This window comes from Vanacampus margaritifer, chromosome 20 (assembly GCF_051991255.1).
Source record: "Vanacampus margaritifer isolate UIUO_Vmar chromosome 20, RoL_Vmar_1.0, whole genome shotgun sequence".
Taxonomy (NCBI): domain Eukaryota; kingdom Metazoa; phylum Chordata; class Actinopteri; order Syngnathiformes; family Syngnathidae; genus Vanacampus; species Vanacampus margaritifer.
In genome coordinates this window covers 3,417,491-3,430,197 of record NC_135451.1, presented here as the reverse complement: position 1 = coordinate 3,430,197, position 12,707 = coordinate 3,417,491, and the positions used below count along the sequence as shown (strand labels likewise).

Below are 12,707 nucleotides of genomic sequence, written 5' to 3'. Positions count from 1 at the left end.
GCCCAGTTAGCTCAGTCGGTAGGGCATTAGACCCTTAATCTCAGGGTCGTGGGTTTGAGCCCCACATTAGGAGTTTATTTTTTTTGTGGGATATTTTGTCTAGTCTTTGTCATAGCTTTGTCTACATTTTTAAAAACAGTACTGAACCAGTAGAAGCCTGGTTAGCTCAGCCGGTGGAGCATTAGATTCTTAATCTCAGGGTTGTGGGTTCGAGCCCCACATTGTGATTTTTTTTGGGGGGGGATATTTTGTCTAGTCTTTGTCAATACTTTGTCTACATATTTAAAAACAGTACTGAACCAGTAGAATCCCGGTTACCTCAGTCGGTGGAGCATTAGACTCTTAATCTCAAGATCGTGGGTTGAGCCCCACATTGGGAGGTTGTTTGTTTTGTGGGATATTTTGTCTAGTCTTTGTCATAGCTTTGTCTACATTTTTAAAAACAGTACTGAACCAGTAGAAGCGCAGTTAGCTCAGTCGGTATAGCATTAGACTCTTAATCTTTGGGTCGTAGGGTCGAGCCCAAATTGGGAGTTTGTTTATTTTGTCGTCATTGTCATAGCTTTGTCTACATATTTTAAAAAACAATACTGAACCAGTAGTAGCCCGTTAAGCACAGTCAGTAGGGCATTAGTCCCTTAATCTCAGGGTCGAGCCCCACATTAGGAGGTTTTTTTTTTGTGGGATATTTTGTCAAGTCTTTGTCAAAGCTTTGTCTACATATTTAAAAACAGTACTCAAGCAGATCTAGTTAGCCTAATGACTATTTTTGGCCCCTAGATGGCAGCAATTACTCTCTTTTGACAAGATTGGGTAGGCGTCAGTAGAAGACGTGAGGCGGAGCTAGAGGGGACAATGGCTGGGGAAGGGAAGAGAACATGACGACCGGTTGCAAGCAGCTCACGCTCGAGCAGTTTTTTTCAAAGACGAAAAGCATCGACCAACGCTAAAGAGCACATTGATGACGACGATGATCATCATCGATGATGATGATGGTGACTCCGAGGTTGGAAGCATTGACGCGGCAGTAGAAGACGTGAGGCGGAGCTAGATGGCTGAAGAAGCGAACAATGGCGACCGGTTGCAAGCAGCTCACACTTGGGATTTTTTTTCAAAGACGAAAGGCATCGACCAACGCTAAAGAGCACATTGATGACGACGATGATCATCATCGATGATGATAATGGTGACTCTGAGGTTGACGCCGAAGTTGGAAGCGCTGGCGCGGCGGCTATGACGACGTCATAAAGGTTCACGGGCTAGCGATGCTAACACCGGCCTTGGCCAGCTGTGCTGAAAGTATCAAGCAGATCGAGTTAGTATAATGACTATTTATGGGCACTAGATGGCAGCGATGACTCTCTTTGGACAAGATCGGGTAGGAGTCAGTACAAGACATGAGGCGGAGCTAGAGTGTTGAGGGGAGAATGGCTGAGGAAGCGAAAATGGCGACCGGTTGCAAGCAGCTCACTGAGAGTAGACTTGATGACAACATGGCCAAACACACACTGCAGTATATACCTGCTACTCCCCGGAAAAAAAGGCCGGCAAGAAAGTGTAGGGTCTGCACGCGAAGGGGCAATCGCAGTGAAACTAATCTGTGGTGCAAATCCTGCTGCGTCCCCTTGCACGCAGGGGAGTGTTACACAATATACCACACAATTGTAAATAGTACCAAAGTTGCACACATTTGTAAATAGTTTGCCAAATTGTTTTGTCAAATTGTTACACTGTTGAATGTAAATAAACGTATTTTGCTATCAAAAAACACTTTTTCATTGTTGGTGGTAGTGTTTTACAGAAATTAAAGCACTGTTTAGGTATTTGTGACATCATTCATGGAAAAAAAAGGTCAAATTCACTCGAGTGCATGAAATAATATCCTTTCACAAAAAGCTTGATTTCTCCGTATTTTGGTCCAAAACAGAGCATTTGGGTGAAACTAACCTATTTTCTATTGTTGATTACTGAAAAACTGAATAAGGTAGAAACAAACTTTTTTTTCCGATGAAAGATGAGAGTTCAATCTTTCATTTGGTAGTATCTGTGTTTCCATAGTCCAAACACAAAATTTTCTGTGGACCTTGAAAGATGCTCTAAATCAGCTGGCACCCACATGTTCTCTTTTCTGAAAATGCTTGGCAGTCAAAGAGTTAAAAACAGTAGGGAACTGGTAGAAGCCCAGTTAGCTCAGTCGGAGGAGTATTAGACTCTTTATCTCAGGGTCGTGGGGTTGAGCCTCATAATGGGAGTTTGTTTGTTTTGTGGGATATTTTGTCTAGTCTTTGTCATAGCTTTGTCTACATATTTAAAAACAGTACTAACCCTTTAGAAGCCCAGTTAGCTCAGTCTGTAGAGCATAAAACTCTTAATCTCAGGGTTGTGGGTTTTGTTAGACATTATTAACATTTTAATTCTTTATTTCATATATTAACCATGTTGAAATGTTTTATAGATGTAGAGTAGGTGAAATAGTGTTGAACTCTAGTATGATTTGACCTTAACCTTGTTTTCGTCTAAAAAATTCCTTCTCAGTGTTCTGTGCGAAAACACATTCTGTTCGTGAGAACATATTCTGCTTCGAAATAGCAAACACACACCCACACAAACACCACTGACTCTGTTCGCATCATCACTCACGGCCACTCTAGATTTTGTTTTGGGAAAAGTGCCCTGAGAGTATATTTTGTCTAGAGATCAACACAGCTGCAACTCTGTTATATAACATATTTACTTATTCATGATGGGAGGAGAAATAGGTGTTGTCCTACTGATTTGGATTCTTTAAAAGCCGGATTCCGCAAAAGAGGGGGCACATGGGCACTCTTTAATTCCACCTTTTACGTGATGTAAATTGTTGCCGTGACCGGAGAATTCTCTGTTTAATAAATCATCCTTGCGCAGGGACTCTGTTCATGTCTTATCTCATCATTTGATTTATTGGACACGCAAAAGTATGGATTTTTAATATACAGCCTTCAGTTTAACCCCCAAATTGGTTGTTTGTTTTGTAGGATATTTTTTCGTAGCTTTGTCTACATATTTAAAAACAGTACTGAACTGGTAAAAGCCCATTTAGCGAAGTTTGTAGAGTATAAAACTCCTAATCTCAGTGTCATGGTTTCGAGCCCCACATTGGGAGATTTTTTGTTTTGTGGGACATTTTTAGTCTTTGTCATAGCTTTGGCATATAAAAAAAAAAAAAAGGAAGTACGGAACTGGTAAAACCCCAGTTAGCTCAGTCCAGAAATAGGGATCCCAGAAATAGCAAATTGACATGACAGTCAGTATGAGAAAGAGTGTCATTATGTACGTGCAATTGGAGATGCGATTGAAGACTTGTTGTCGTTTGGGCTAGGGAAGTTTTTGTTGACGTTTGTCAGTTCCATTTTCGTTCTTGCGTTTGTTTTTTAAACCGAGTCCTTCAGCTTTGCGATTGGCTGGCAACCTGTTCAGGTTGCACCCCACCTACTGCCCGAAGCCAGTTGGGATAGGCTCCAGTACCCTCACAATCCTTGTGAGGACAAGCGGTCAAGGGAATGGATGGATGGATGGATCCTTCAGCTCTTTTAGAACCCACATCAACTGCCAGAGATGATCACCGGCCTAAGGTGTGACTCATTCTTTGTGGAACGCCCCGGAAAAGGGACACATTCCTCCTCTCTCCATTGGGTAATCCTCAGGTCGTCTGGTGGAAACTGGAAGCAGTTGAATGGCCTCTCAGCTGGCACATCTGGTCACTGGAGCAGTTGACTGGTTTCTCAGTTGGCTCCCACTGGTGGCTGGCTCCTGAAGGTGGAGGTTGAGCAGAAGGCGGACCCCCTGCTGGTCTGATAGGCAAGATGTGGAACCAGGTGCCCCGTGGACTGGACTAGATTGACCTTTTCATCACCTCATCTGGGTGCAAAATATTTTAATTTAGTCACTAATAAACATTTATTCACATCCCTTCTTTTTGAAAGAGCATTTTGGTAGTGTTATTAGTTAGGAGGTAGTAAATGTTAGTAAAGTTCTGTAGGCCTCGCCTGTGGGGAAAAATTCTGTTTGTTGTGACATTCAATTAGGATCCAGCCTTTGGCTGACTTTAATGACCTAAGCACATTCATTAACTCTTTGACTGCCAGACGTTTTCAGAAACGGGATGTCGCCAGTGCCAGCCGATTTAAGCATTTTGAGTGATCTTTCAAGGTCCACAGAAAATGTTGTGTTTGGACTATGGAAACACACATCCTACAAATGAAAGATTGGACTCTCATCTTTCATCAGAAAAAAAAGTTTGTTTCTACCTTATTCCGTTCTTCAGTAATCAACAATAGAAAATGGTTACTTTCACCGAAATTCTCTGTTTTGAAACAAAAACGGAGAAAAAGAGCTTTTTGTGAAACAATGTTATTTCATGCACTCTAGTGAATTGTACACTTCTTTTTGATGCCACAAACACCTAAATAGTGCTTTACTTCTGTAAAACGCTTTCACCAACAATGAAAAGGTGTTTTTTGATTGCAAAATGCGTTTATTTCCATTCAACAGTGTAACAATTTGACAAAACAATTTCGCAAACTATTTACAAATGTGTGCAACTGTGGTACTACTTACAATTATGTGGATGTTTCAAATACAGTTTTTCCTTTTGTAACGCTCTCCTGCGTGCAAGGAGACGCCAGGACTCGCACAACAGTTTACTTTCACTTTCGCATTGGTCCGTTTTGCGTGCAAACGTTACACTTTCTTGACGGGCTTTTTTTCCGGGGAATAAAAAGCAAGTAGCAGACTGTACACACTTCCTCCGATGAATATGCATTGCACTTGGGGCACTCTCCGTCGTCCAATCGAACGTCCGCCTGTGCGTGCTCGGTTGCGCTCCGCGTTACGACACCGTCATAGCCGCCGCGTCAGCGGTTCCAATTTCGCCGTCAAGCTCGGATTCATCATCATCGATGATGATCATCGTCGTCATCAATGTACTATTTTAGCGTTGATCGATGCCTTTCGTCTTGTAAGTGTAGAGCTGCTTGCAAACGCTCGCCATTGCCCGTTCCCTCCTCCATCTAGCTCCATCTAACGTCTTCTACTGCCGCGTCAATGCTTCCCAACCACGGAGTCACCACCCTCATCTTCATCATCGATGATGATCATCGTCGTCAACAATGTGCTCTTTCAGCGATGCTTTTGGTCTTTGAAAAAAACGGCTCGGGCGTGAGCTCCTCGCGACCGGCCGCCATTTTTCCTTTGTCTTCCATTCTCATCTCCTGCTCGACGCTCTAGCTCCGCCTCTACTGACGCCCACCCGATATTGTCAAAAGAGAGTCATCGCTGCCCTCTAGGGGCCAAAAATAGTCATTAGGCACAACAGACAGGCTGGAAACTTTCACCAGACATGCGGAAGGGTTTCCTCTACCCGTTTCAAAAAAAAAAACTAAAAAATCATTGGATGACGTCTTTTGACGTCATTGGCAGTGCTCCGTAGGTTTTTACTTGACGTCTTTAAACGTCAGTGGCAGTGAAAGAGTTAAAGCCAGTGGAAGGTTACTGATATTTATTGGTAATAGTGGATTCCTTTTCCGGGTGGCCGGAAGCATATCACTGCAAATCTGAAACAGCAGAGGTTGTGGTAAAACATTTGATTAATCATTACATACCATCACATGGGTTTCCCAGAAAAATTAGATCAGACAATGGAACCCATTTCAGGAACAAACATTTACAGGAAGTGGAAAAAGCATTGGGGCTAAAACATACAAGTTGAACGAATGAATAGAAATATTAAAGAAAAATTGGACAAAGCGCTGGCCTTATCAAAATTGAACTGGCTACAAGCTCTTCCTATTGCATTGAAGAATGTACGAATGTCGCTAAATTCAGCTAAAGGCCGGACTCCGTTTGAAGGTCACACAAACAGACCATTTCCGGCTCCTAATGTTCCGCTGGGAGAGTCGCAAATTGCAGGACCTTCAGTACTTAAACAGATAGTATCTATGTTCTCCAAGCTAACAAATAAACAACCAGATGTTCCTTCAGAAATAAATAATTGTGAATATGTGTGGTTAAAAGTCACTAAACGAAAATGGTCTGCTCGTAGGTGGACGGGACCACACAAAATTACAGAGAGGACATCTTGTGCCGTTTGATTGCATAAGAAAGGCGACACCTGGTACCACCTGTCATCCACAAGGCCCGCTGGTTCTGGTTCGACGCCCCCACCAGTGGGAGCCATCTGACAGATTCAACTGGAGAACTATGCCTGCTCCCAGTATCCAGCTGCCTGCTCGCGGGGGATGTCGTTCAATGGAGATTGAGTCAGGTGTCCTTTTCCGGGCAGCATTATTCCACAATTGAGTCACATCTTGGGAAGATAATCCCAGTGACCAATCCTTGGATCTCTGGCAGTTGCCCAGGGTTCTGAAAGAAGCTGACAACGCCCCTTTAAGAAAAAAACAACAACTGACAAACGCCCTTGTCATTCAACAAAGAACTTCATCACGAGATGGCTTCGAAGAGGGAACACGCCACCAGCTGCTACATTGCGACAATTTTGCTCATGTTGATTGTTATGTCATTCTGGTACTTTTGGAAGCCCATAGATGCAAATTTTAATGTAACTACAACACATCGTGTTAAGCGAGTAAATCCCCACACATTCCCTGGATCGTATCCTGGACGTATAATAACTGAATTGCTGTGACGGTTGCCCCTAACACAAACACCTCTGTTAAGATTCCCATTAAATCTTTGAAGGGATTTAAAAGTGGGAGACAAACAAAAGGTAGTATTTGGGTTAAGTATTGGTGGTATTTGACAGGACATGTTTCACGACTAGACTAGAGTGCTTTTGTAACCACCCAAAGCGGACGATACTGGCCACCGGGATCAAGCGTGGAGGCAATTTTCTTTAGCAAAAGGGTAACGCTACGTAAAATGGGAGGTCAACTTGAATTGACTTTTGCTTTTCCTGATGGAAATATGCGGCCACCTAATGTAACTCTAAATAATACCTCCTGTTTCGGGCTATTGTTATGGGCATGGTTCTACGGAGCTGATCCCTATTTTCCAATTTTAGTTTGTGTAGATAGAACTATGAGTAAGTTAGAACAACCAAAAATGACTAAATACACAATGGAAACTGGGGTAGAAGCTGTTAGTGTACCAATTGATGGTGTAGTTGAGTGGTTTCGTGCTACAACAGGATTGTCCGGCGGCAGTAATAATTGGCTACTGCTGGCAAACGAAGCAGCGCGTGCCTCTGGCAAAAACTGTATAGTGTGCGTGGGACCATGACCTTTATTGCGAGTAATCCCTGCTAAAATAGAGGATCAATGTGTAATGGAACTTATGAACAAAACTGTCCCCAATGTTAAATGCTCACAATGGGATAAGGTGTATCCACTCGTAAATTGGCAGACCACTAAACCAATATTTTCAAATAAAGTTGCGGATGGTAATTTTTCATGTATTAAAATGACAGGTACTGGGGAACAATTGGGAAAATTAAATCACATCACTCACTGCATTTCAGCAATAGATGTGGGACGAAAGTTCCAACCTTTGGTGGTGTGGTGATAATCGAATATTTGATAAGTTACCGATTAATATGCAAGGATATTGAGCTCTCATCACCCTCCTTCTGCCAGTACAAGTTTTCCCCAAATCTGTTGATAACCTTTTACAAATGATTGATACTTGGGAACCAAAATCTTCTCCTTCTTTTCAGAGACACAAACGATCTTCTTTGCAAGAGCAAAATGTCCCCTCATACATAGATGTAATTGGGGTTCCGAGAGGAGTGCCGGATGAGTACAAATTGGCTGATCAAATAGCCTCAGGATTTGAATCTCTAATTTGCTGGTGGTGTACCATTAACAAAAACATAGATAGAATCAATTACGTATGTACATTATAATGTCCAAAGGCTAGGAAATTGGACTAAATATGGTTTTGAGGCCAGTTAGCTGCCACATCTTTGATGGCATTCCAAAATCGAATTGCCCTAGATATGTTGCTGGTCGAGAGGGGCGGAGTTTGCTCAATGTTTGGAGATTACTGTTGTACGTTTATTCCGAATAACACAGCACCAGATGGAAGTTTAACTGTCGCAATTGAAGGACTCCGGACACTTAATAAAAGAATGAAAGAGCATTCTGGTATAGACACTTCGGTATGGGATAATTGGATGCATGTTTTTGGCCGCTATAAAACTTTAGTTTCCTCAATTTTGATATCTATTGCTGTATTTGCTGCTTTTTTAACCACTGCGGTTGTTGTTGTATTCCATGTATTCGTTCTCTTTGCCAAATAATTATTACCGCAGCTATTGAAAAACAGGATGTACAAAATAAGTCTTCCTATATGATGATAGAATCCGTTGTTTCTCCAACCATTTCCGCTTTCGCGACATCCGATGAAGATCCCGCTGGAATTTTCCTCTAAACATTGTTTTTTAAGGTTAAATGTCAACATTCAACATTACACACACACTTGGAACTCTGAAGAACATTTTCTTCAGTAAGCCTAATTCTGTGTCTTTTAGAAGCTTCTAAAATAAAATCTTGCAAGAAACTTCTTCTTCGATTTCATTTATGATTTATTTGAACACGCAATAGATTACAAAATTAATGTAATCTATCAAAGCCTAGTTATTTTAGTAGGCAGCATTAGACTCTTAATCCCTGGGTCATGGGTTCGACCCCCCACATTGGGCAGTAGTTTGTATTTACATGCATTCTCTATCTCCTTTGTCATCCATGCTTTATTTAGACCTTTATATATTCCTTGTATTTTTTATTTGTACATCAATTGTTAAACATTCTATTATGTTGTCAATGGTGGTAGTCAAATGTTAAATTTTACTGCTTCTTAGAGTTTAGTCTACATATTTAAAAACAGTACTGAACCTGAAGAAGCCCGGTTAGCTCAGTCGGTAGAGCATTAGACTCTTAATCTCAGGGTCGTGGATTTAGAGCCCCACATTGGGCAGTAGTTTTCTTTTACAAGCATTCTCTATCCCCTTCATCACTGAAGAGGTTACACATATTTGTCCTCTTTTGCGTGTTCCAAAAATATGAAGACATATTTCTTGTAAGAAAAAACACCATTGCAAAGATGATTTATTAAAACAGAGATCTCCGGACATCGGGACGACCCTGAACATCACGTAGGAGGTGGAATTTTCAGAGTGCCCATTGTGCCCCCTCCCTTACGGAAGAGGGCTTCTTATAGTCAAAACGCCCCTTTTCCTCCTTCCAAGAATGAGCAGAACAGATTGGCTCTCACTCACTCAGCATGTCACACAACATCATCCCCGTAAACAGACCGCACCTGTCTTTCATTTTTAGACAAAATATACTCTCTGGGTACTTTTTCTCAAAACAATATCTCACAAACAAGTTGAACTAGATTTAGAGTGGCCGTGAGCGATGGCGCAAACAGAGTGTGTGTGTGTTCGAAGCAGATTCTGTTCTCACGAACAGACTGTGTTTTCGCACAGAACACTGAGAAGGAATTTTTTAGACCAAACAATATGTTCCAGCTTAGGTTAAGTTATATTAAATTATAGTGAGTTCAACGTTATTTCACTTACTTTACACATCTATAAAACATTTCAACATGGTTAATATATGAAATAAAAAATTAAAATGTTAATAATATCTAACATCACCCATGCCTTATTTAGACCTTTATATATTTCTTGCATTTTTAATATGTACTTTAATGGTTAAACATTCTATTATGTTGTCAATGGTAGTAGTCAAATGTTCAATTTTACTGCTTCTTGGAGCTTTGTCTACTTAAAAAAAAAATAGTACTGAACCAGTAGAAGCCCGGTTAGTTTAGTCGATGAAGCATTAGATTCTTAATCTCAGGCTCGTAGGTTCTGAGCCCCACATTGGGAGGTTGTTTGTTTTGTGGGTTATTTTGTCGTCTTTGTCATAGCTTTGTATACATATTCAAAAACAGTACTGAACCTTTAGAAGACAGGTTTGCTCAGTCGGCAGAGCTTTAGACTCTTAATCTCAGGGTCGTGGGTTTGAGCCCAAATTGGGAGTTTGTTTTCTTTTGTGGAATGTTTTGTCTAGTCGTTGTTATAGCTTTGTCTACATATTTAAAAACATCACTGAACCAGTAAAAGCCCAGTTAGCTCAGTCGGTAGAGCATTGGACTCAGCGTGGTGGGTTCGAGCTTCTCATTGGGAGCTTGTTTGTTTTGTGGGATATTTTGTCGTTTTTGTCATAGCCTTGTCTACATATTGAAGGTATTATTTGATTACTATATTAAGTGTAATCTTTGCGTGTTCAAAAATAATTGAAAAATGAGATCTGATGAAGAAGCCTTCTTTATAAAGAATTTATTTTAAGAGCTCTTAAAAGACACAAGACATGCTTACATTCAAAAGTGATGTTAAGCCTCGAGTGTGTCAATATGAAAACACACAGTCGCTTTATAGATGAAAAAAGCATACTCCTCCTCTGAGGCTGGACAAAGGGTTAGTAATTATAATAGACAGACAAGTGATTTACTGGCATGTTTACTTCAGTTCCGTCCAAAGCCGGAAATATATGATTAGACAGGTACTACCATGCGACCTAGACTCCCCTCAGACCCACAGTGTTATCACCATGAGAACATGCCTCCTATGTGCATTCCTATCTCACCAGCTGGAAGGGAGTGAAAAGTGTTATTCATTACAATACACAGTTATATGTCCAATATATTTCACACAAACATTATCACAGTTATATGGCATCTATATACTATAAGTAGATTCATAAACAGTAAAAATATGCATAGAAAATGTTAAATGTCTTCAGTCCCTCAATGAACAAAATATATTTGTTCAAAATAAGACATTAAATCCCTTAGAAATAGTCTAGAGAAAAATTCCAGCCGGATCTTCATCTGATGTCGCCACCGCGGTCATAGCTTTAGAAGTTACAGATTCTACCATCATATAAGACGACTTGTTTTGTACATCTTGCTTTTCAATGGATGTGGCAATAAGCTGCATGCACAACGATCTTAAACAAGGAATACAGCAACAACCGCAAGTTGTCAAGAAAGCTGCAAATACGGATATCGAAATTAAAATTGATGAAACCAAACTTTTATATCTTCCAAAAACATCCATCCATTTATCCCAAATTGACGTATCGATACCGGACTGCTCTTTCATTTTTTTATTAAGTGTTCGGAGTCCCTTAATGGCATTGGTTAAACTTCCATCCGGTGCAGTGTTATTAGGAATAAAAGTACAACATTGTTCTCCGAACATTGAACAAAGACCACCCCTTTCTGCAAGTAACATATCAAGGGCTATACGATTCTGAAAAGCCATTAAAGATGTAGCTGACAACTGGCCGTGTACTGCTTCGAAACCTGATTGAGTCCAATTTCCTAGTCTTTGAACATTGTAATGTACATAATTAATCCTATCTACATTTTTGTTAATGGTACACCACCAGCAAATCAAAGATTCAAAACCTGAAGCCACCTGGTCCGCAATCTTATACTCATCTGGGACCCCGCGTGGCACTCCAATCGCATCTATGTATGTGGGAACATTTTGATCCTGCCAAGTGGATCTTTTGGCCCTCTGAAAAGAATGAGAAAAATTTGGTTGCCAAGTATTAACAATTTGCAGAAGGTTATCAACCGATGTAGGGAAAATATCTACTGGCAGAAGGAGGGTGATGAGAGCACAATATCCCTTCATATTCAGAGGTAACTTATCAAATATCCGGCTATCTCCACACCACCACCAGATGTCAGCTCTGGATTGAGGCTGGAATTTACGACCCACATCTTTTGCCGAAATGCAGTGAGTGGTGTGGTTCAGTTTCCCCAATTGTTTCCCAGTACCTGACATTTTAATATATGAAAAATCACCATCCGCCACTTTATTTGAAAAAATAGGTTTAGTAATTTGCCAATCAACCAGTGGATAAACTTTATCCCATTTAGAGCATTTATCATTGGGGACAGTTTTATTCATTAGTTCCATTACACATTTATCCTCTATTTTAGCAGGAATTACCCTCAATAAAGGTCTTGGGCCCACACATATGACGCAATCTTCTCCAGAAGCCTGTGCTGCTGCATTTGCTAACAGTAGCCAATTATTACTGCCACCAGACAGGCCCGTTGTTACCTGAAACCATTCACTTACTCCATCAATTTGGAAACTAAAAGCTTCTACCCCAGACTCCATTGTGTATTTAGTCATTTTAGGTTGTTCTGTCTTACTCATAGTTTTATCAATGCAAATTAAAATTTGAAAATAGGGATCAGTTCCAGAGAACCATGCATTAGGCCATAACAAAAGGTGTTATTTATGGTTACATTAGGTGGCCGGATATTACCTTCAGGAAGAACAAAAGTTCATTAGAATTGATGTCCCATTCTTCTCAATGTTACTCTCTTGGCAAAATAAACTGCCTCCCCACTGGAACCTGACGGCCAGTATCGGCCACTTTGGGTGGTAATGAAGGTGCTCCAGTCCAGTCGTAAAACACTACCTGTCAAATACCACCAGTACTTGAGCCAAAGGCCCCCCTTCGTCGGCCCCCCACTACTAAATCCCTTCAAAGATTTAATGGGGAGTTTGACAGATGTGTTTGTGTTAGGAGCAACGGTCAGGACAATTGAGTTATTATACGCCCAGTTCATTATCCACGGGATTTGGGTGGAAATAACATTTTTTTTATCACGGTGTGTTG

At 40.8% G+C, this 12,707-nt stretch overlaps 2 non-coding genes across 2 annotated transcripts; both read left to right on the top strand.

Moving 5' to 3' along the window:
- On the top strand, positions 1 to 73 carry trnak-cuu (transfer RNA lysine (anticodon CUU)). Its single transcript has one exon. It is a non-coding gene; the product is annotated as a tRNA-Lys (tRNA).
- An 8,823-nt stretch (positions 74 to 8,896) lies between these two features.
- trnak-cuu (transfer RNA lysine (anticodon CUU)) lies at positions 8,897 to 8,970 on the top strand. The gene has a single exon. It is a non-coding gene; the product is annotated as a tRNA-Lys (tRNA).
- The last annotated feature ends 3,737 nt before the right edge of the window (positions 8,971 to 12,707 follow it).